This window comes from Oreochromis niloticus, linkage group LG14 (genome assembly GCF_001858045.2).
Source record: "Oreochromis niloticus isolate F11D_XX linkage group LG14, O_niloticus_UMD_NMBU, whole genome shotgun sequence".
NCBI lineage: Eukaryota > Metazoa > Chordata > Actinopteri > Cichliformes > Cichlidae > Oreochromis > Oreochromis niloticus.
In genome coordinates, this window is record NC_031979.2 from 4,873,696 (window position 1) to 4,898,324 (window position 24,629).

At 44.5% G+C, this 24,629-nt stretch overlaps 1 protein-coding gene across 7 annotated transcripts in view; it reads right to left on the minus strand.

Moving 5' to 3' along the window:
• Nucleotides 1-15,250, minus strand: part of fat3a (FAT atypical cadherin 3a) — a 183,660-nt gene extending 168,410 nt beyond the window's left edge. For 5 of the 7 annotated variants that reach the window (XM_013267033.3, XM_025897978.1, XM_025897979.1 and 2 more), the window contains exon 1: nt 14,446-15,250. The gene's annotated coding sequence lies outside the window, so the exon portion shown is untranslated. The remainder of the gene's footprint in view (nt 1-14,445) is intronic. The other 2 variants (XM_019345095.2, XM_019345093.2) reach the window with 1 other exon arrangement.
• Nucleotides 15,251-24,629: the final 9,379 nt, after the last annotated feature.

A 24,629-nucleotide genomic window follows, 5' to 3' on the forward strand; every position in this document is an offset into this window, starting at 1 on the left:
GAGAAAGATACTAAGAAAGACGGAGAGGAAGACGAGCGGTTAGATTTAATTGTAAGGACTGCTCAGTGGTATTTGATAAACTGGACATTTAAAGCTTAGATGTAACTCCTCATGTTTCTAAATTAGATATTAGGTCTGTACGTGTGACATTATGTTTTTTCATATTGTGAAACATGCTGCAAAATAAACTGAGGTAGATTACTCAGTTTGCTTAGATCATGGATCTCTTTTTAAAGGCTGCATAAAAATACTCTGCAGGTTAATGCAGGATAAACAGGTTAGATTGTGTGTGACTAGTGCACAGTGGCTGTGGTTTCATGGTCAGAGGTTACATCAATTGTAACAGAGATTCATATGATTTTTAGCTGATAATGCTTAGATCCATTGAATGAATTCCACCTTCATACCAACTGTATACAGTGGTCCCTCGTTTATCATGGTAGTTATGTTCTAAAAATAACCCATGATAGGTGAAATAGCCAACTGTAGCCAACTTTATGTTTTACAATTATTATAGATGTTTTAAGGCTGTAAAACCCCTCACTACACACTTTATACACTTTTCTCAGACAGGTCAGAAGATTTTCACACTTTTCTCTCTTGTTTAAACACTTTCAAGTTCAAGCCTTCGTAGAAAAATAAGTCCAGTATTATAGAGTGAAACCAAAGGTACCCACGGTTGCCTTTGATGGTGCAAAACGTTTCGTCGACATTGTTGTGTTTGTTGGGGAAAAACTTAAAAACACTGAGTACAGAACTTCAGAGTCACACTGCTAGCGATTGAAGATTTATGTACATTTGAAAAGCTGAACACACTCTGTACTGTGGTCTACAGCCAATCAGGACACAGAACACAATGTAAAAAAAAAAAAAAAACATGCAAAATTGCACAAAAAAAATCTGCGAAATAGCGAGACCGCGAAAGGTGAACCACGTTATGGCGAGGGACCACTGTACTGTCTAACATAAAGACATAAACAGTGTACTGTCAGTGTTGAGGATGAAATTCAGGCAGGACAACTCATAAAACACCCCCTTACATCTTGTTAAATTCAGAAATCCACAAACAGCAGCAGATCAACTGATCACAACCTGTATGTAATGTCCTCTGCCTCTAATGCCTTGCTAGAGTCGACATTCAGACTAAACTCCTCTTCAAAATGACCACGCAGACAAGAGGGTTTGACTTCACTCCCTTTACTTAGGCCAGTTGAAGTAGGGTAAAACTGAGAAAACAACATGAAATGCTCTTAGAAATCATGGACAAGGACAAATACACAATAACAGTCCAAATGACTTGTCTAGCCAAAGGCGTTAGCGAATCCTCTCTTTACAAACATTTCTATTAAGCAAACACTGCAATTGCATTTCTTCAAGTAGATTTTGTTCATTAGTAAGGATGAAACAGAATTACATACCGACAATGTCTCCCTTAAAGACCATCTTAAGGAAGACAATTCTCACTACAGCAGAGAACAGGAGAACAGGAGAAGTCTTTTCCCCAAACAATAGCATGCACTTTCTGATGACATCATAGAACAGAGACAGATTTGCGCACGTTACACCAGGTCATGCCAGAAGGAGGCACTAAAGAGCAACTTTCTCAGGGAAAATCTATTTAAACAGAACACGGTTACATGGTGACAGAACACACCCCGTCTGAAACTCAGCGGGTTTCACCTACTAATATGACAAGGTCAAACACATTTCAGTCATCCGGAGGAATGAGCAAGATCATCTCATTCACAGGCCGGACGTAAAGCTTTGGTCCCTCTTTCTTGATGACCTTTACTTGCACTTTGCGCACCCTTCCATCTTTACTGGGATACACATCAACGATAATTCCTAAGGGCCAGTCGTTCCTACTGCACTGACTGTCCTTAAGAAGCACCACGCTTCCTTGCTTAAGGTTTGGCCAGTCAGATGTCCACTTTGTTCGACACTGTAGCGTTGATAGATACTGTTTCCGCCACCTGTCCCAAAATGTGTTAGACAAGCTTTGGACCCTGCGCCACTGTTACTTCAATAAGTCTTTACGTCCAAAATCTCCTTCTGGTACTGGGCATGGACCTACTTTCTGAGTAAGCAATGAAGCAGGTGTAAGAATGAAAGGATCTGTAGGATCGTTTGAGACAGGCACAAGTGGTCGACTGTTCACTATGGCTGAAACCTCAGCCATGAACGTTGTGAGTACCTCATGTGTGAGTTTGGAGGAGCCCATTTGAAGAAGCATCGAGTCCAGGATACAATGTGTGATGCCGATCATCCTTTCCCATGCTCCTCCCATATGAGAGGAATGCGGTGAGTTGAAGGTCCACGTACATCCGTGTTCTGACAGAAACCTCTCCATGGCTTTCCCATCAAGATTTGAGGGAATCCCCATATCTTTACAAGCTCTGGTGAAATTAGTCACCAGAACATACACTCTGGTCAGAGTGTATGTTCTTCAAGGGCCCTCGAATCGGCATAAACCTTCTGACTGCATTCATGAAACTGGAGGAATCCAATGGACTCAATTACCTCAATGTGTATAGCTCTGACACACAGACAGGTGAAGAGGACAGCCCACCTCTTACTATCAGCGTGGCCTCCTCTCGTGCAACAGGCTGATACAGACCAGGGCCCAAACACGTCAATCCCGACATTGCTAAAAGGTGGTTCCATGCTGAGCCTGTCTGGCGGCAAGTCTGCCATCTTTTGAACTTCACACCTCCCTCTCAGCCTTCGACAAGTGACACACTCGAAAACGAGTCTATTAATGCAACTCCTGCCACCAACGATCCAGTAACCTGCAGATCGGACAGCTCCTTTAGTGAAGAGACGTCCTTGGTGACGTACCTGCTCATGAAAGTGACGCACTATGAGGGTGGTTACGTGATGCCGTCCAGGCAGAATCAGTGGCCGTTTTTCGTTGAACCCTATTTTTGCCTCAATGAGACGACCCCCAATCCTTAATAGCTCATCTGAGTCAATGAAAGGATCCAGGGCAACGAGTGGGCTGCTCTTGGGAATGTTGGCGTTTGATGCAAGACACTCCAGTTCTTTCCTATAGACCTCTTGTTGAACTGTTTTGATAATGACTAGCTTACACTGTTCAAGAATATCCCCAGTTGGGGGTGTGCTGCACTGATGCCAACCCTCACATTTTTGAGCGACACACTCCTTTCCCTTTTTGAAGCTCTGAACAATGTGAATAAGGGTACCAACAGCCCTTACGAGGGAACTCCAGCATGAGAAGCGATTGAACCGCCCAGAGCCAAGATGTTTGAGGACTGTGACCGACAGTGTTGTGACTTGAGGCCTGATTTCACTGTCTTGATCTGGTTCCAAAAGGTCAAACCTCTGTACCACAGGTGACGCCTCTTCAGGTCGACACAAGAATGCTGGTCCAGAGAACCATATTGTGTTCTCAAGGCGGTCTGCTGTGATAGACCGCGTAGCAATGTCTGCGGAATTGTCTTCTGTGCAGACATATTCGCCACTGCTGTGGCATTGTGCTTTGTCTGATTCTCTGGACTCGATTGCTCACGTATACATAAAACCTCCTTTTCTCATTGTAGATATATCCGAGCACCACCTTACTGTCTGTGTAGTAGGTAGGTGACTGCGTCAAATACAATGTCTATTTCAGAGGTGATGACCTCAGACAGATTTACTGCCATAACTGCTGCACAAAGCTCCAACCGAGGTATAGAATGCTCTGGACGTGGGGCCAGTTTGGCTTTACTTGCAACCAATCTAGTGCAGCATCCCCCATCCGCATCCACAGTCTTCAAGTAAGCAACTGCGGCTACTGCTTTCCCCGAAGCATCTGAAAAGACACAGAGTTCTGTTAACTTGACAGTAGTTGGTGACATGTTTGTTATGGTCTGGGGATCCTCAGATGTCTTAACTCCTGCAGAGAATCTCTCCAACTTTCCCACACCTTTTCTTTTTCTGCTGGCAATGGAGCGTCCCAGTCCGAAGACTCTGAGGCTAGTTCTCGAAGCAGCAGTTTTCCTTGAATTGTCACAGGGGAAACAAATCCTAGAGGATCGTACAGGCTGTTCACCGTTGAGAGAACTCCTCGTCGAGTGAATGACTTCCTCTCGTCCTGAACACGATAAGTGAAACAGTCTGAATTCAAGTCCCAGTACAGCCAGAGGCTAGGCTGCATTGGTAGAGTGTCAGCAGTAAGGTCCAAATCCTTCAGGTCTGTGGCATGATCTTCACTGGGAAAGGCCTTCATGACCTCCTTGCTGTTCGAAGCTAGCTTATGCAGCCTAAGGTTAGAGCGAGCCAGCATTCTTTGAGTTCTTTTGAGCAGATCAATAGCTGCATCTGCTGTGGGCAAGGACTTTAAACCGTCATCCACGTAAAAGTCACGAGTGACAAACTGTTCTGCATCCTCCCCATACTCCTTCCGGCCTTCCTGTGCTGCACGTCTAAGACAGTAAATAGCCACAGCTGGTGAAGGACTATTTCCAAAGACATGCACGTTCATACGGAACTCCATAATCTCTTTCTCTGGGTTGTTCTCTTTAAACCAGAGGAACCTGAGGAAGTTCCAGTCTTCAGGTCGCACCATGAAACAATGAAACATCTGTTGTACATCCACGGTGAAGGCGATCTGATTTTTCCGGAACCGAAGGAGGACTCCTACCAAGGTGTTGTTGAGGTCTGGTCCCGTTAGGAGCACTTGGTTAAGAGACAAACCCTTGTGCTGGGCACTGGAGCCGAAGACGACTCTTATTTGAGAGGGCTTCTTGGGATGGTAAACCCCAAAACAAGGCAGGTACCAATGTTCCTCATTAGGCTTCAGAGGTGGGGCTTCTTCAGCGTGCCCATTCTGGAAGATCCTTGCCATGAACGAGACAAACTCTTCTTTCATTTTGGGCTTCCTTCTGAAAGATCGCTGCAGTGATTTGAGCCGTTCAAGTGCTTGCTCGTAGTTATCCGGGAGCTTTGGTCGTGGAGATCTGAAAGGCAGGGGAGCCACCCACCTGTTTTCTTGATTCTTGTAAACCTCTTGTTCCATGATGTGGATGAACTATCCGTCCTCTATTGAAGGAGCTTCTTTGTCATCGTCTTTTGTTGTCTGGAACACATCGCAGTCTAAAGTGGCCTGTTTCTCACTGGCAAGGGGATGTTTGCATGTGAGGGGAAATGAAGGGGACCCACCACTACTGTATTTCTCTTTTACAGAGTACTTGTTTGGGCATGACTGAAAGAGAGAAGGGCGTCCATTTTTCAGTACGTTAGTGTAGCAAGAGCTGATAACAGCAGGTCTGTGGACATCTCCGATGCACACATCTCCCACAATAACCCAACCCAGGTCCAGCTTCTGGGCATAGGGTGCATTTTGTGGCCCATTCACTTGTCTCCTGACCTTATGAACCCTAATGATATCTCTGCCTAACAAAAGCAGAATTGAAGCTTTGTATTCCAGCTTTGGAATGTGCTTTGCAAGGGCCTTCAAATGACTGTGATTTAATGCTACCTCCGGTGTTGGTATTTCTGCACAGTTATTTGGGATCTCGTTGCATTCAATCAGTGGCGGCAAAGACAGTGTGACACTGCCGTTGATGGGTTCGATCACAAAGCCATGTGCTTGTCTGCCTTCTGTCTCTTGTGTTCCAGTACATGTCTTCAAAGTGTATGGTGAAGGAGACCCTGAAATGTTGAATAAGTCGAAAAACTTGGTACATGCAAGTGATCTGTTACTCTGATCATCTAATATTGCGTATACCGTAACTGCAGCGTCAGGGCAGCCAGTCGGGTACACCCTGGTCAGACATTTTTGAGCAGGAATGCCCTGCGGAATAGTTTCCACAGACCTCAGTGCATGCTGTGGAAACAGTCTCATTCAGGTTGGAGTTTCCCTCCCTGCCCTGATCTGGTGCGGAGCGTGCTGTGTTGGTGGACCATTGAGCCAACCCCTGGGTGGAGGGCTGCAATGTGGCTCTTGCTCCCACACTCTGAGCAGGTGATGTCATCTTCACAATTCCTTGCCAAATGTGTGGCTCTGCAGCACCTGTAACATATTCCGTGCCTTTTTAAGAGTGCTTTCCTTTCTTCTATTGGCTTCTCTCTAAACCTACGACACCTGGGTAAGGGGTGGGGTTTATTGTGTAGCGGGCAGCGCTCTGCTGGATCATCTCTAGTGGATGACTCGCTTCCAGATCGGGTGCCAAACGATGCAGTCCTTGTACCGTTGGAAGGGGGCAGAGGATCCGGAGAGACCCTCGTTTTAAAAACTGCCACAGCTTTGTGACCTTCGGCTTTAGATGATTGCTTAGCGCCTGATAACTCACTGCTGAATGCTGTCTGTGTGAGGCCAGGGTCATTGCGCATCCGTGCTTCCCGACACACAAAGTCCACAAAGAAGCCGAATGGGGGATAGGGAGCCCCGCGATCTTCTTTGTACTTAAAGCCTAGGGAAAGCCTGGAGATAAAATGGCAGCTTCTGCACCACAGGGGTAACACCACGAGGAGTATCCAGATAACTAAGCCCAAGCAGGTCACCATCTTCTTTGGCAGCCTGTATTTCCGACAGCAAGTCTCCCAGCTCTCTTAGCTTACGACCATCTCTGTTTGGAATCTTTGGAAAGTTGTCTAATCTTTTCGATGACCTCTGGTGCACCATAGCATTCATTGAGCCTATCCCACATAGTTCTGAGTCCGTTTGCTGGTTGGTTCGCATACACGGATCGTATTCGTCTGACATGTTCAGCTGAGTCCTTAGCTAGCCATTTCACAAGAAGGTCAAGCTGTTCGCTTGGTGAAAGGTTGAGGCCTCTGATGGTATTTATAAACGATGCTTTCCAGGCTCTGTAGCATTCGGGACGGTCGTTGAAGTGAAGGAGCCCTGTAGACACCAGTTCGCGTCGAGCCATAAATCTAACAAGGTCTGACATGTTGTGCTCCATTTCTAGCAGAGTGTACAGTGCACCCCTTTCCTGGTATGTGGTCTCATGTGGGTGGTTGAAGTTGTCTAGGGTTGTAATATAGGCGGTGCCGGTGTAGCCACTGTCTAGAGGCTGTTGAGCATAACTGACTGTTGGTTCTTGTTTAGGGGTGTAGGTGTCACTTTGCTCTGCTTTGCCTGGGAAATGTTCCTTTAGATTTGCTACTATGGGTGTGGTTCGTGTTTGGATGTGTGGTACTGCAACTGGCTTGGGGCTTGCTCGAGTATGTACCTCAGATCCTAGCGTAAAGATCCTGGGGTAAGAGTCTATGGTCAGCGAATGCTGAGGGAGCTTCATCTCTGTGTTATCATTGGAGGTTGCTAGATTGGGCGTGGTTTGGCTGCCATGTGTGGCACCCTTCACATATTCCCTCGTGCGTGTTACTGGGTCATCAGCAGGAACATCTATTTCACTAAGAGTCTCGTTATTATCTTGAATCACTGCAGCCTCCAAAACTTCTGCCTTTGCTTCTGCAGCTGCAGCCCTTTTTTCCATGCGTACTTTATCCAACAACGCTTCAAGACGCATTTTTCGAAGCTGCATAGAGGCTTCTAGTTCTGCTTGCTGCAACTTCAGATCATTCTCCTTATCCATGAATGCTGGTTCAGCCTTAGCTGCCTTAGCCTCTGCACGTGCTTGTGCGGCAGCTGCCTTACTTGCAGCTGAACTAGAATGCCTGGAGGAGCCAGATATATTAGATCTGGTTTTCATTGATGCACTGGTTCTCTGTGACATGTTGCCGTCGAGTGGATTTTGCCAACATCTGCAGCTGAATCTTAGAGCTGAGCTGTTTCTGGAGGATAGCTTTATTTGCCGTGCAATTCCTCACAAGACTGGTCTTTGAGAGGCTGCCGTTTTACTGTAATGTCCTCTGCCTCTAACGCCTTGCTAGAGTCGACATTCAGACTAAACTCCTCTTCAAAATGACCACGCAGACAAGAGGGTTTTGACTTCACTCCCTTTACTTAGGCCAGTTGAAGTAGGGTAAAACTGAGAAAACAACATGAAATGCTCTTAGAAATCATAGACAAGGACAAATACAAAATAACAGTCCAAATGACTTGTTTAGCCAAAGGCGTTAGTGAATCCTCTCTTTACAAACATTTCTATTAAGCAAACACTGCAATCGCATTTCTTCAAGTAGATTTTGTTCATTAGTAAGGATGAAACAGAATTACATACCGACAATGTCTCCCTTAAAGACCATCTTAAGGAAGGCAATTCTCACTACAGCAGAGAACAGGAGAACAGGAGAAGTCTTTTCCCCAAACAATAGCATGCACTTTCTGATGACATCATAGAACAGAGACAGATTTGCGCACGTTACACCAGGTCATGCCAGAAGGAGGCACTAAAGAGCAAATTTCTCAGGGAAAATCTATTTAAACAGAACACAGTTACATGGTGACAGAACACTGTACACTACAAAATTCTCCTGGGGCTCTAAATAGAAATTATTTTGAGTTATGATACTTTTCCCCACATTGAGCCATTACAACCAATTTTAATGTTTCCCCACTGAATTTAACTCCCCAGGGCTCTAAAGTGTGACCAATTTGGTCGCAAATGTGACCTAATTTCTCAATGGTGCGACTAAAAAGAAAAATCCTAGGTCGCACCAGTGCGACCAGCCGTTCAAGTAAAAAAGAAAACGTCTATGCAACTCTGAAAGTCTATGTGTGGCCAACAGCAGACAACATTATGCCCTATCATGGCCTAACTGTGCCGCTGAAGCGCCGCAGCACCGACTCCGTGCTGCTACTGTTCGGTCGATTTGTGTGCCACGTAAGTGTCTCTGCACAGATGTGCAGAAAAGGGAAATGATGAAGGAAAGATTTCCCACAATAATCCAATAGTGCACGGTGACACCTGCACATTCTGCCAATGTGCCAATGTTCCACCAAAAAAATCCTAGGTCGCACCGCTGCGACCAGCCATTAGAGTAAAACAAACAAACAAACAAAGAAGACTCTGCAACTCTTAAAGTCTCTGTGTGGTTAACAACAGACACACATTATGCCCATATCGTGGTCTAAACCAATCAGAGATAGTCAAGGGCGGAACCTCTCAGATGCCCATGCCCAAGGTAAGATATTCGGATATTAAGATGTTCAGTTCAAAGCCTTTGAGGTACTTTTAATTTTGACTTTTTTATTTTATATATCTTGAGATATTTAAATTTCAGCTCAGCAAAGCACTTTAAGCACAAGAACATTTTCAGTACCGTATTTTTCAGACTATAAGGTGCACTTAAAATCCTTTCATTTCCTCAAAAGTGTGCCTTATGTATGAATTCTGTTTGTGCTTACTGAACGCGAACAGATTTTATGTGGTACACAGCACTCAAAAATCTGTCAAAATGTTTTAGTAAGACTTTGGTAAGCTACGAAGCCACACCGCTTGATGGATTGTTGGAGCATTACAGCTACCGTAGTCAGGAGCCTCGCAGATTAATACGTACCATGCTTCAACATAATATTACCGTATTGTGTGTGTATAAGGACCCAAAAATGGCACCTGTTAAGAGACATGCTCATGAAGCAGATTTCAAACTCTATCAGTCATGCAGTAGAACATGGGAATAGAGCAGCAGCAAGAGAATTCAACATTAATGAATCAATGGTACAGAAGTGGAGGAAGCAAGAAGAATGCATTTCATATCTTAATAAAGTACATCTGCCCTAGAGTTGCTAGCTTAGTTAGCATCAGTGAATTGAACTGGCATTTACTTTCTACTGAAATGATAAATTCAAAAAGCTGACATGCATTTACTTGCCCATATTCATCTGATTTCTAGCAACAGAACTTCAGCAAGTGGTTACTAAGCAGAAAGGTGGATAAATAATGGTAATACATCTAATGTCCTGAGAAGTAAGTTTCACAATTGCCATTTTAAGATCACCTGTAATTGCAAGGAATAAGGAGGCTTTGCATCCTTATTGCAGCTTGCGGTGTGTGTGGCAACTGCTACAGGCAGGATCTGAAGCCAGTCAAGGTGCATCTAGATATGCGTGCCATTAAAAAAAGCAAATACTAGACTAAACGCACACATTTAGATGTACAATTTCTGATATGTTCACACTGAAAGCCTCACAACTTAAACATGAACACTGGCAAAATATCTATTCAATTTAGCTGCCAGGTTTCAAAGAATATGTCAGCTGGTTGTTGAGCTAAGATACATTAATGGTAAATGGTAGATTACCAACTTTTTGGCTCAATTTCCTTGATGTTTCAGTTTATTTGAAGTGTATGTTTAAATGTAAGCATCCCATCAGAACATGGGGAAAAAATTGTTTGTTTGTTTTTTTAAACTAATTTGTGGTGCTAAGCACAGTGTCATAGACAAAGGACTGGGATGCAGTAGAGCTGCAGTACATGTGTGAAAAGAGCTTATGGTGAAACTGAGAACAATAACATGCCCATTCTCTTACTCACACGCCAATGGCACAAATGCTGGGGATGAAGCACTAGAACACAGCAACAGGCAACCCCCATCATGGATAAAGAAGGCATCCAAAGAAATCCCCCAACTCTCTCCCCCTCATATACACACAGGAAGATGAAGGAAGGGGGGAGAGGGCATGCAGAGTGCTGGCATTTGGCTCGAACAGACGCTCACAAAGCTCTTGGGACCCCATAGATGAAGGAAAAGCAGGGGGAGAGTGAAGAAGGAGGAGGGGTTGCAGCAATGCCATTTCCAAGCAGCCAGCTTGTGCAGCAAGGCACTCGGAGAGAAGGAGAACAAAAAGAATAGAGAGAATAGCTCCATCTTCTCCTCCCCCTCCTCTCTTTCTTCCATGTAGAGGTCAGTGTGCTCAGTGGGGAGGATCAGCCACTGCAGGCAGTCCTACAGTGCTCTGCAAAGTGCTCTCACATATTATCTGCAGCAATGCAGTCCGAGTCCTGATATGCAGCCACAAGAACACAGAAACAACATCGAGGCTGGAACATCTATCAGTATACTGCTAAACAAATCCCGACTAACATCGGAAGCCCAGCCTCATCCAGCAATGTTACGCTGTCAGAAATTGGTCAGAGCTGCTAGGCTTTATTGTGAAAGGAAAATGTTAGTCATGGGGCTGAATTGTTAATAAATGTGACTATGAACCTGTTTCACATGATTGCAAAAATGATGCAGCTCAAAATTGGCACCAATCTAACAAGTTTAGGTTTAGGTAATGAAATATGCACATGCCACATTATCATCAAAAGTACCTGGAAAACTTCTGCCATCTTTTAAAGGCAAATCTCTAAATTTTAAATCCTACATCACACATTAAAATTACCACTCAGAAGCACAACAAAACATCTCCAGCTCAGTTCGCTTGTATTTCCTCTGTATCATGGACAACTCATGACACCTCCTACACTAGACACTTCTGAGCCAGCAGCTCAAAAGTGCAGCCTCCTTCCTCAGACTGACTCAACCATAAAAAGTGATTTAGGAAATTATTCCTACCATTCTCTGTAAGTATAAGACGTGGTTGTTCAAACATACATATAGTATGGAATTTTTCAATTTAATTCAATTTTTAAATGTGGCCGAATCATAGCAACTGTTGCCTCAAGGCAAGTTGTAGCACACAAAGAAAGAAAGAAAAAAAAACAAAAAAAAAAACAGTGTTTCAAAAGAAGAACTCATCATGTTACATTCCACTGCATGAATCTAAGTAATTTGTGTCCTAAATATGAATATTGAATTGCAGTTTTCTGTTAGTGTTTACTCTGAGTAATTCACTCACATGGGACAAAGTTTAGACAAAAAGGCTTATAGTTGCATCACTCCCACAAACTTAATAACCAGGTTTAAACAAATCTACAAACAAAATATCAGAAATATCTCATATAAGATGATATCTTTTAGTATGTACAAAAAGCTATAATTAAACCTGCCACACGGTAGTCTAAAGCAGCCACTGTATTCCAATTAGGCTTTGCATAACAGGTAAAGGACAAGGGTGTAAAGAAGGAATTGTTAAGTATGATAAGAGGTGATGATGAAGGGAGGAGCTGTTAGGGAATGAGGAGTGGAGAAGGAGCTGCACGGACTCTGGCAGGGCAGAGCCAATTAAGAGTGGATGCCTAGCAGGTCTTATCTACCTGATGAAAGGTGAGAGGAGGAAGAAGCACCTTCATACTCTCTCCATCTTTCTGGCATACACACACACACACACACAGTAGCAGATGTGTGCAGACACGCACATGACCGATTTAAGCTGACAAAGCAGTCTCTCTCTCTCCCTACATATGACATATATATACATATATATATGTTGGTGTTGTTCCCAGATCATCATGAAAATGTTGTTCCATCATATATATATATATATATATATATATATATATATATATTAAAAAAAAACACCCAGCACGCCCCTGCGGGCAGTTTGTCCTTCAAGCTCGGGTCCTCTACCAGAGGCCTGGGAGCTTGAGGGTCCTGCGCAGTATCTTAGCTGTTCCCAGGACTGCGCTCTTGTGTGTGTGTGTGTGTGTGTGTGTGTGTGTGTGTGTGTGTGTGTGTATATATAAAACAAAAAAAATGGCATCATGTGGGATTTTGTTGTTTCGGAATGATGGGAAAAATTTGGGAGTGACAGCAGCGAAAGCCAGCGAGCGGGAGAGAGAGAAAGATGTGTAACGTTTAGGGTGGAGTGCATAGTTAGTGTGTTGTGTGAGGTGAAATATAAATGTAAAATCAAAAGCAGTCAAATATGGCCAATTATATTTTGGAACTAAGTGGGTTAACCCAGTGGTTCCAAACTTCTTTTGCTAGGCCCCCCTTTGTTTTACAAGAATAACGCCCACTGTATCCCACTGTAACTTTACTGTATAAAGAGCTAACATCTTCAAAATGTCAGGAGTAGTTAGTCATTACAAGAAGTGTTTGTGAACTAAAAATCAAGAATGTGGGATACCGTTTGTCCGTGATTTGGAGAGCCCAGCACATGCTCCTGACGCAGGGAAAACCAGTTCTGCAGGGGAGACCTACCTTGGCACATGTGCAGGTGAAGCCAAAGGGAAGATATGCTTCACCATATTTTCTAGTCTTTGGCTTGGAAGGAAGTTGGTTTGGAAACATATTTGGCGATGCTTCATCTCCTGCTTTACATTTGTGTGGGAGCCCCGTCAAAAACCTCTCCACTATGCCATCAGTCTCCAAGCGTTCTTTTTCTTTTTTTTTTGCTTTTCATACCACGACCCCCCCCCCAATGGCTCTCTGCCGCAAATAAATAAATGTCAAATAAATAAATAAATGAATGAATAATCCCAAAAGTAGCTATATTAATAGTGAAACAAACAAGAAAAGAAGGCAAAATATTCCCTCCAAACAAAACTTATAAATTGTAATTGCGCAAATCAGTCTGTGCACGATTATATTGCTCCGCCCATCAGTCTGCACAAATATATCCCCTATCGTTGGTTATTGGACTGACGATTGTCAGTTGGAAAATATTTACATATCACCCAAGCTTACCATACAGTACATAAAATCAAAATTCACATGTAACTCTAACGTTTAATTATGCGGGCTACAGAAAATTAATTAAGTTTAGACTATATTTATATGAAACCTGTATACTTAATGAATATGTATACTTCCTTTTAACCATATGTAATATCTACATATGTAGGGTTTTTTTTTTTTTTAAAAAAGGTTTTGGTTTTGCCACCCCATTTGATGTCCATGCCACCCTAAGAAAATTTCTCTAGATCCGCCCCTGCCAGTGCTCATGGTAAAAAGTACTGCGCACACGCTAGCTACCGACTTTTTCATTAATGCAGCTCCACCCTGAAGATCAGACCCTTACTGGGCGCTAGTAACCTAGATGACATAGCTTCTCTTCACACACACTACATATCGATGCCCCCCCCAATGCCCACGGGACACTTAAAACCAGTCCCAGTTGTTGCTTCCATCTGTATGTCTGCAGCAACACACGTTAACCTCGAAACTAGAGCACGTCTGCATCACATCACAAGAAGCATCCGAGGATTTCTCCCGAGCGCGTCCGGACTCATGAAACACGATTATTTTTATCATCTTCGCTCCACTCCCAGAGCGCTGCTGTAGGCGACAGCATTACAGAAATCATTCACATAAAGGTGCGACGGAGGCCTGCTTTGTGTGTGTGTGTGTGTGTGTGTGTGTCTACTAAAGTTGCATGACCAGTACCACACAGCTGGGCTTGTCCCGGTGGAGCAGAGACAGCTACACGGCGGTTCAGTCATGGCGGCTGTAGCGGAGACTGGACCACTAATGGTCGGAGACCGCCGACCACCGTTTTCCCTCCACACCGTGAGGTAGCGCGCACCTACTGCGCTGTAATACGGCGCAAGCAGCAGTAAGCGCTCATCTCACCTCCACCATCCCTGTTTTCAGTAAGGAGAAAAGAAAATACACTGCCGGCTTTCCAGAGCCGTCCCCCGCATTCGCTTCGCACCGTTTCCCCCCACCGGCCCCTGAGCTGGACATGCGGTTTCCCGCGGATCTTACCCGGCCACGCTGCAGAAGACCTTGGTACGAAAGTCCGTCCAACTCCGCACGATCCTCCAACAATGACTGCAGAATGTCCGCTTCGATCTGATCCGCGCCCCCGCTCTGCTGATGCTGCTCCGCGAGCCGCGCGCTCACGAAGAGGCCGGGGCGTGTGCAGAGATGCACGGGCAGAGCGCAACCTGCCGGAGATGCACAGATTTAACCAATTCTTTGCTCCATTTAGTCAAGTCAGCTAAGCTAAAGCTGTCACTAAACAACTTGCTTTCGCAGTTTGCTTTGGTTTATTATCCATGTGCACTGTGAAACCCGTTTTGCAGCATTTGGCTGATTCTGAGCAGAGTAAAGGCCTTTACACTTCAGAATTCCTCCATCAGTAGAAACATTCAGATCACTGTGGTACAAGCTCATCTTGCCTTCCTCCGTAGATGCTTGATTTTGGTGTCTCTTGATTTTAGGCTGACAGTAATATATTTATTTTTTCAAGAGTGTTCTTGACTAGGTCAGATATTGGAGATGGAGATGTTTCCTAATCGAATAAAGATATCTGTAATCATCAACATTCATTCGCTTCCTGTTTACCTTTTTCTAATGGACTGTTACACATTCCCAGTAGAAAAGTAATCTGTCTAATTATCTGTAATTAATTTCAGCTGTCCTCCCACCTATTGCCACTCATTATCCTGTGTGTGTAAAAATTTTTCTCAGTTTCCCTTTGTAATGTTCTCCCTTTTGCTGTGTCCTCTCAGTTTCTTCCTCATTGCCTAGTAAGTTTGTTCTGGTTTCTTCCATGTCTGAGTAATTTTTTTTTTAATGTAAATACATTCTGTAACCATAAATTCAGTAATAAAACTGACTTTTAGTTTGTCCTGCATTTCCATTTCGTGTATTTTGAGTCCTACTCCTGCCTGCCAAATAGCCAGCAATGACATAGGTACTAGGAGACAAAACATATAATCATGATTTTTGCCTAACTTAACAACTTACACGACCTGCATATAATTTTCCTGCTAACCAGTTAACATTACATCTGTGCAGAGGTTTTTAATCACAATATATATATGGAATCAACCTTCCTGATTCCATATATAATGATACAGAAGAGCTGAGCACGCGGTTTTACTCAGTCTGCCAAACCGTTTTAGATTCGGTGCCCCCCCTTTAAGCTTAGGCAAGTTAAAGCCAAATCTGAACCCTGGCTGAATGAAGACACCCGTGCTGCCAGAAGAAAGTGTAGGAGAGCTGAACGTAAATGGAAGAAGGATAAACTTCAGGTATCATACCAAATATTACAGAATTACTGGAATTCTTATCAGAAAACTGTAAAAGATGCTAAGAGGAAACATTTTGCTGCTATTATTCAGGCAAATTGCCATATTTAAGACTATTGACATGGTCCCTCATGCTTCACAGACTGTTGGTGTCGAGTCCTCTCAGGAAATTTGTTAAAACTTCCTACACTTCTTTATAGATAAAGTGCCATCTGTGAAAGGGCAGATTTCCCATTCCATTCTCGACCCTTCTATCCCTGTCCTTAGCTCTGCTGTCTTTCACAGGTTTGAGCCAGTTTCTTTGCTCTGCCTGCAGGATTTGGTTTCTCACCTGAAGCCCTCAGGTTCCCCTTATGATGCTCTCCCTCCTCGATTTTTCAAAGAGGTTTTTCTCACTATAGCACCATTTGTACAATCCATTGTAAATAGTAGTTTGTCCTCTGGTGTTGTACCTGTGAATCTTAAACATGCAGCGATTCAGCCTCTACTCAAGACACCTGCTCTCGATCCTGATATTATTGCAAATTACAGGCCTATTTCCAAACTGCCTTTTATCTTGAAAATTCTTGAAAAGGTAGTTTACAAGCAATTATTGTCCTTTTTAGAAGAACACTGTATTTTAGAAGTTTTCCAGTCTGGTTTTAAAGCTCTACATAGTACTGAATCTGCCCTTTTAATAGTTTTTAATGATGTGTTTTTAGCAACTGACTCAGGTGACTGTGTTATTATTGTGCTTTTAGATTTAACTGCTGCCTTTGATACAGTGGATCATAACATTTTAATTTCCCGTTTAGAGAAGTTGGTGGGTGTTAGGAGTACCGCACTGCAGTGGTTTAGATCCTATTTGGCAGAGCGAACTTTCTCTGTGAAACTTCGTGAGTTTGTATCCTCTGCTGCTTCTCTTCAATTTGGGGTCCCATAGGGTTCAGTTTTAGGCCCGTTTCTTTTCTCCTACCCCTTGGCTCTATTTTCAGGAAACATAGGATATCTTTCCACTGTTATGCTGATCACTCCCAGATTTATTTCCCACTTAAAAAGATAAATGGCTTCTCAGTAGACCCTCTGCTCAGATGCCTTGATGAAATAAGGGCCTGGATGGCTTTGAACGTTTTACATTTTAATGAGCAGAAAACAGAAGTGATGGTTTTTGGTGGTGCCTCTGAGACCACTACTATAGATCTTGGTTCGCTGGCACAGTATGTTAAACCAGTCATCACTAATCTGGGAGTTAAATGGAGGCAGATCTTAAACTTGAAAGCCAGGTCAGAGCTGTTGTAAGATCTAGCTTTTTTCATTTGAGGCAATTAGCCAAAATAAAGCCCATCTTACCTAAACAGCTTTTTGAGACAGTCATCCATGTCTTTGTTACATCTAGGCTGGATTATTGTAACGTACTTTATTGTGGGGCTAGTGATGCATCCATTAGGCGTCTGCAGGTTGTGCAAAATGCTGCAGCACATCTTTTAACTGGAACAAAAAAGTCTGAGCACATTATCCCCCATTTTAATTTCACTCCACTGGCTACCTGTACATTTTAGGATTGTTTTAAAAATTCTCTTATGGTTGTCTCTTTTAAAGTAGCGCATCGCTGTTCTTGGAATCCGTGCGTCATCCATGTGGAGGATATGGCCGGCCAGTCAGAGTCTTTGGCGTCCAACGATGTTGTGAAGTTTGACCGTGCCACTCCTTTGCAGGACCTCCTCGTTGGTGATGTGGTCGGTGTAGCGGATCTGCAGAATCCGGCGAAAACATCGCTGCTGAAAGACGTCGAGCTTGGTGTTGATGCAGGCCGACACCTTCCAAGTCTCGCTGGCATAAATGGTGGTTGGGATCGCGATCCAATTAAGCAAGCAGAGTTTGATCTTGAGGGAGATGGTTGGGGAGGACCAGATCTTGTTGATCCTCCGAAATACGCAGCCGCCTTTCCAGTGCGGCATTTGACATCCACCTCCGCATCGCCGTCATGGGAAATCACGCTACTGAGGTAGGTGAATTTCTCCACTTCTTCTAGCTGCTGTGTCCCGATGTAGATCCCCCGTCGTGTGTCCTTGGAGCTGACGTGCATGATCTTCGACTTTTCAGAGCTCATCCTCAGGCCAATCTTGCCGGCTTCTCTTCTTAGATGGGTCATTCCTTGCTGTAGCTTCAGCTCGTCTTCCTCAAGTAGGGCGATATCGTCAGTGAAATCAAGGTCGCCAAGACAGTCTTGATCAGACCAATGGACGCCAGCTCCTATACGGGCACCAGCTCACCGCATGACGTAGTCGAGGGCAACGAGAAAAAGCAGAGGTGACAGGATGCAGCCCTGCCTGACGCCGGTGGTGATCTCGAAGAAGTCGGTATGGCCATTTCCGGTCTTAATGCAACAGCATGATCGCAAGTACAGGTCCTTGAAGATGTTGATGAAGATGGTAGGGACACCGTACAAGCGCAGGATCTGCCAAAGAGAATCGTGGTGGATGCTATCAAAGGCCTGAAATCGATGAAATTGATGGCGAGCTGTTGCCGGTACTCGACGCACTGTTCGATGATGTTTCTTAAGGCGAAAATCTGTTCTGTGCATGAGAGTTCCTGAGGCTCTTCTGGGAGCTGGAGTCAACGAGAAAACCTGTCCCCGAGCGTGAGTCCTCTATAAAGAGTAGCTCTTTATAGAGGACTCTGACCCTGCGACTCTGACCGCAGGGTCAGAGTCGCTACGGAGCGCTGGCGGGTTTGTTTCCCTACAAAGGCCGCACGGCGCTGTCATCAGCATGACAGCGCCCTTTTCCGCGGCCCTTTTCCGCGGTGCCACCATGCTGCGATCCCAGCCACCATCGATGAGTTGGAGGCCCCCGGGAGAATCGGTGGGGGAGATGCCGTCGGTGAGTTGGGAACTATCGCCTGGATGCCGAAGCTCGTAGTAGCCAGGAAAATGCGATCCGCTTCTTCTGCAAGTGAGTGGTAATCCTTCGGCCAGGAGTGGGGAGTTGGCGAGGCAAGCTTGCACCAGTAACTGTCAGAGGATGAGGTGAGTGAAGATGAATACGCCGTCATCCATTTCTAGCAAACTCGAGGCCCAAGAGAGAGAGGAGTTTCTCGGGTGCTCTGCATCTGAGAGGGAGTAGCGCAGCAGCGCCTTGAGAGCGGTGTATTTCCCTTGGGTGGGGGGATCCTGGAGGATGGACAGTTGTTATTATTATCACTTGTCACATCCTGTTTTTGAAGATTATGTATCTGAATTTCAGGAGCAGGGCCACGCCTCCAGACATGATCCTTCCGGTTGTCATCTATATAGGTTCGCCCAGTTCTAGCCGAACACAGAACTCCTGTGTTAGGCTATGCCTTCTCTATTTTTCGTAATTCCACACCGGTGGAAACCAAAACAAAACAAGCATTAAGAGGCTCTAATGCCTGTGTCTCAACCTCGCGGCCCATGTCACCTCTACTTGCGGGCCTACAAAATAACGTGAAGAAATTTTTTTTTTTTAATTTATTCAAAATATTATTTAATATAATGTCAATAGGAGGAAATAGGAGTGTTACAGGCATAGCCCTAAAGAGTGTACAGCATTGGCAATGTAGTCCATCCTGCATGGAGAATGGACTGCCATACCCGTTATGTGTCTGTGAGCGCCATGGAGGGAGAAAAAGGAGAGTCGAAAAGTATGAGTTGCCACCGACCAGAAAGGGAAGATGGAAAAATGCAACTATAATAATAACCACTGCAGCCAAAAAGAATGCCTGACGAGCCCAGTTGTAAGTAAGCTATTAAGACTCGACTCACTGTGTTCGCGTTTTCCTCCAAATCATTACATTCCATTGGAGCAGCCTTTCAGCCCCTCTCTTGGTCTCTCATTAGCAAAGTTGACTCAGACAACAAAATAAAGCTACTTTTCGGCTACGAGCCCGACACGGAACCCGACGTATTAGCCAGAGGTCCCTTTACTACGGTTTGGAGCCGCGGACCTGTTTTACATACGCACGGAATAGTTTTCTATAAGAGATCGCTGCAAAAAGTGCAGCCTTATCTAATGTCCACCCTACTGTTACTCATTTTATATTAAGATTTAAAAATTTAGTTGGTATTGATATGGCGAGTAACCTTCAGTAACAGTAATAAATCACACAGCAATAGCACATTCATGTAGTTGTAAAAAGCATGATAACATATTAAGCAATCTAAAGTATTCAGAATACGTTACTCTCATTGAGTAACGTAACGGAATACATTACAAAATACATTTGGGGCATTTATTCTGTAATCTGTAGTGGAATACATTTTAAAAGTAACCTTCCCAACATTGGATATGGATTTTTTTAAAATATTAACTTTATCATGTTTGCTTTTGAATTATAAACAAAAATAGACTAACAAAGAGCCCCTTACTTTCTGTCCCTATTCTGTCCGCTGCGTGCGTGGTTCTGGTACACGAAGTGACAGATAGCTAAACATATGCCGTAGCGTTGAATGATGAGTCAGACGTGAAAGTAAAGTTGAGGGCTGTTTACTTGTTTGTCTTCATCAATGTACATCTTACAGTGCTTTCCCAGAACTTGTGAAACTACAAAAATACAAAAAGAAATATGCTCAATGAAGAATTATGCATTTGCTTCACATGGCGAACAGATCTAGGCATTTATATATAAATCTCTCCAAATATGCATAAAGTCAATAAAATATACACCACTCACTACTCATAAAGATGAAACACAATTCAAACTTACAAACAAAGCTTCTCCATGGCATAACACAGGTGGATGCTGAAGGATTAAACGGAGAGACTTCTGGTACGCCTCATTGTGCAAATCCCCATACTAAAATGGCTTCCTGCATTACCCCACTCATGTGACTCTAAACATCCAATAGGAAACTCTTCCTGTATTACCCCACTCATGTGACCCTAAACATCCAATAGGAATACAAGCCACACCACATAAAAATTCACTTGACCGCAGTCTCCAACTAACCACTAGGAGATGCTAAAATTCTCAACGTGCACATAACATTACACTCCCTTCCTGGTATTGAACACAATACCACTATCAATTTCTTAGCAGTCCAATCAACTAAAGAAAACAACACATTGACTGTCCATGGTAGATAATCAGATAGACAAAAGTACCACTACTTCGGTTACTGGTCTAAAGGTCTTAACGTTACCTCCTTTCGTGACCTTCAGTTCGAGTTTCCTGACCTGTCCATCGCTGTCTGGGTAAGCCTTGGTGACAAGAGCCATTGGCCACTGATTTCTTTTTACCTGAGGGTCTTTGAGCAACACCAAGTCCCCTTCCTTGACATTGGGCTGACTATTTTGCCACTTGCTTCGACTTTGAAGAGTAGAGAGATATTCTCGCCTCCATCTCTCCCAAAATGTATTCGCCAAGTGCTGGACACGTTTCCACTGCTGACGATACATATCTGTAGCTTCAAATGATCCTGGAGGAGCAAGAGGGGCGCAGACCTTCTGTGTCAAGATCATTGCTGGAGTCAGAAGAAACGGTGAATCTGGATCACTTGAGATGGGAGCAAGAGGTCTTGCATTTATTATCGCTCCTACTTCAGCCATAAGGGTCGAAAGCACTTCATGAGTGAAATGCGAGGGACTGATCTGAGAAAGCATAGAGTCAAGAATCCGTCTCGAAACCCCAATCATTCTTTCCCACACTCCTCCCATATGGGAAGAATGAGGTGGGTTGAACAGCCATGTGCATCCTTCCTCACTGAGGTACCTTGAGATGTCGGTTTCATCCCGTAGGAGAATTCGAAGTTCTCTGCAAGCTCCCTTAAAGTTTGTGCCACAGTCAGAGTGGATCATCTTCACAGGACCACGCATAGCAAAGAACCGCTGTAGAGCATTAATGAAGCTCGATGTGTCCATTGACTCTATGAGCTCAATATGCACAGCACGAACACTTAAACACGTGAAGAGTACTGCCCACCTTTTAGAGTTTGCTGCACCACCTCGGGTGCGACGGGTGGAGACATTCCAGGGGCCGAATACATCCAGACCCACATTTGTAAATGGGGGTTCAGTGCTGAGACGATCGGGTGGAAGATTTGCCATCTTCTGCTCTGCGGGTCTACCACGAAGTTTGTTGCATGTAACACACTTGTGCAGGTTTCTGGAGATACATGTCTTTGCCCCTACAATCCAGATGCCAGCCGTGCAGATAGCTCCCTCAGTAAAAACTCTGCCTTGATGGTGAACCCGCTCATGGTAGTAGTTTATAAGTAGAGTAGCTACGTGGCTGCGACCAGGAATGATGAGAGGATGTTTTTCATGTGTCTCGATTGAAGCATGCTGGAGCCGCCCACCAACTCTTAAAAGTTTGCTATCATCAAGAATTGGCCTGAGCTTCCTCAGAGGACTGTTTTTAGGAATTACTTCGCCTTTCTCCAAACAAGACACTTCCACTTGGTATGTCTCCCTTTGTACACATCCAATAATGGTATGCTTTGCTTGTGACAGTGTATCCATTTTGTGTGGCTTCAGACAGTGATGCCAGCCTTTGCAATCTTGCCCATTGCTGTCCTTCTCAGACTTGAAGGATTGGACGATGTGGATTAGGGAGGCCACAGCTCTGACAAGGGTTTGCCACATGGAGAATCTTTCAAATCGATGCGACCCCATACTCCTATGGGGGTTTGCAACAGTAGTGATGTGGCTTCTGACCTCTGTATCAGAGTCTGGATCAGTGAGGTCATAGGATGTTTCTTTACCTGAGTCTGTGTCCCCAGAACGTCTCAGAAAATGGGGACCTGTAAGCCAGTTGGTGCTTAAGAGATGAGCTGGAGGCACTGACCTGGTGGCAACATCTGCAGGGTTGTCATCAGTGTGGACATATTGCCACTGTTCAGGGCGTGAGAACTTCCTTATCCGTTCCACTCTGTTGCTGACATACACATAAAATCTCCTGCTTTCATTGTAAATATACCCCAGCACCACCTTGCTGTCAGTATAGAACTTCAGACTATCAAGACTAATGTCCAGCTCTTTCACAAGCAGCTCAGCAATTTCCACTGCCAGAACAGCAGCACCTAATTCCAGCCTGGGAATAGTGTGGAATGGCACGGGGGCTAACTTGGCTTTCCCCATTATGAAACCTACATGACATTTACCTTCCACATCTTCCACTTTGAGATATGCCACAGCTGCAATGGCCTTGGTGGAAGCATCCGAGAAGATGTGGATCTCTGTACGTTGTGCAGTGGACAGAGACGTAGCAATGTAGGCTCGGGGAATTGCAAACTGTTCCAAATCCTGCAGTGAATCCCTCCAGGTAATCCACTCTGTTGCCTTTTCAGACGGGAGGGGAGCATCCCAGTCACTGCTGTCACGAGTGAGCTGCTGCAACAAGAGCGTTCCTTGAATAGTAACGGGAGTTACGAGACCAAGTGGATCAAACAAACTATTGATGGTTGCAAGAACTCCTCTTCGGGTGAATGGCTTCTCGCTCCTGGCAACACGGAATGTAAAAGTGTCATTCACAAGGTCCCAGCTTAATCCAAGACTTCGCTGCAAAGGAGGTGAATCTTTGTCCAGGTCAAGATTTTTCAAGTCTTTTGCATGATCTGTTGATGGGAAAGCCTGCATGACAGTTAGGCAATTGGATGCTATTTTATGAAGTCTCAAGTTGGAGATGGCAAGCATGCCTTGGGCTGCCTTGAGAAGACTGATAGCTGCTGTTGCAGATGGCAGTGACTTGAGTGCATCATCAACGTAGAAGTTCCTGTGTATGAACTCCTTTGCCTCTTCCCCAAACTCGCTCTCTCCATGTAAAGCTGCTCTCCGGAGCCCATAAGTAGCAACAGCTGGAGAGGGGCGGTTGCCAAACACATGGACTCTCATGCGATATTCCACAACTTCCTTCGCGATGTCATTGTCTCTGAACCACAGAAATCTGAGGAAGTTCCTGTGGCCTTCCCTGACAACAAAGCTGTGAAACATCTGCTCAATATCTGCTGTGATGGCTACCTGTTCATGCCTAAACCGCATTAGGACTCCCAGCAGACTGTTATTTAAGTCTGGCCCTGTCAACAGCACATCGTTCAAGGAGATGCCAAGATAAGGAGCGCTTGAATCAAACACAACTCGGATCTGGCCAGGCTTGCGTGGATGATAGACGCCAAAACTGGGAAGGTACCAGCATTCATTTCCATCGTTGAGTGTTGGAGCTGTTTCAGCATGATCTCGATCAAAGATATTCTGCATGAAAGCCAGAAAATGTCTCCTCATCTCAGGTTTCCTTTCTAGAGTTTTGTAGAGACTGGTGAAACGAGTCAGAGCTTGTTCTCTGTTGTTAGGCAGCCGTGGTCTTGGCATGCGAAAGGGAAGGGGAGCTACCCAACTGTTAGCATCGTCTATGAACATCTCATTATCCATCAACTGAATGAACCGTTTGTCCTCAATAGATGGGGCAACTTCATTGTCATTCTCTGTTCTTTCAAAGATTTTGTTGCCAAGTGAATGATCATCAGAGTTCTGAAACAGACTGTCCAGAGGATGAAAGTGTGACAGGGTTTGAGAGTTGAGAGGTCTTATGCCTGTCCTTGTTGTAAGCTTCTCTTTCACAACTAGGTGGTTGGGACATGGACTGAAATGAGAGTGACACCCATTCTCCAGAACGTTAGTCCGGCAGACATTAACTGCTTTCGGCTTGTGAGCTGCTCCCAAACAGACGTCTCCAACTACGACCCAGCCAAGGTCCAGCCTTTGGGCATAGGGTGCATTATTGGGCCCGTTGCGTTGGTCTCTCACTTTATGGACTTGTAATACATCCCTACCCAGCAGAAGGAGAATTTGTGCATTTGGATCAAGTTCAGGGATGAGATGAGTGATAGACTTTAGGTGTGGGTGGTGTTTGACTACATCAGGAGTAGGTATCTCCGACCTATCATCTGGGATATGGCTACACTCAATAAGTGTGGGAAGA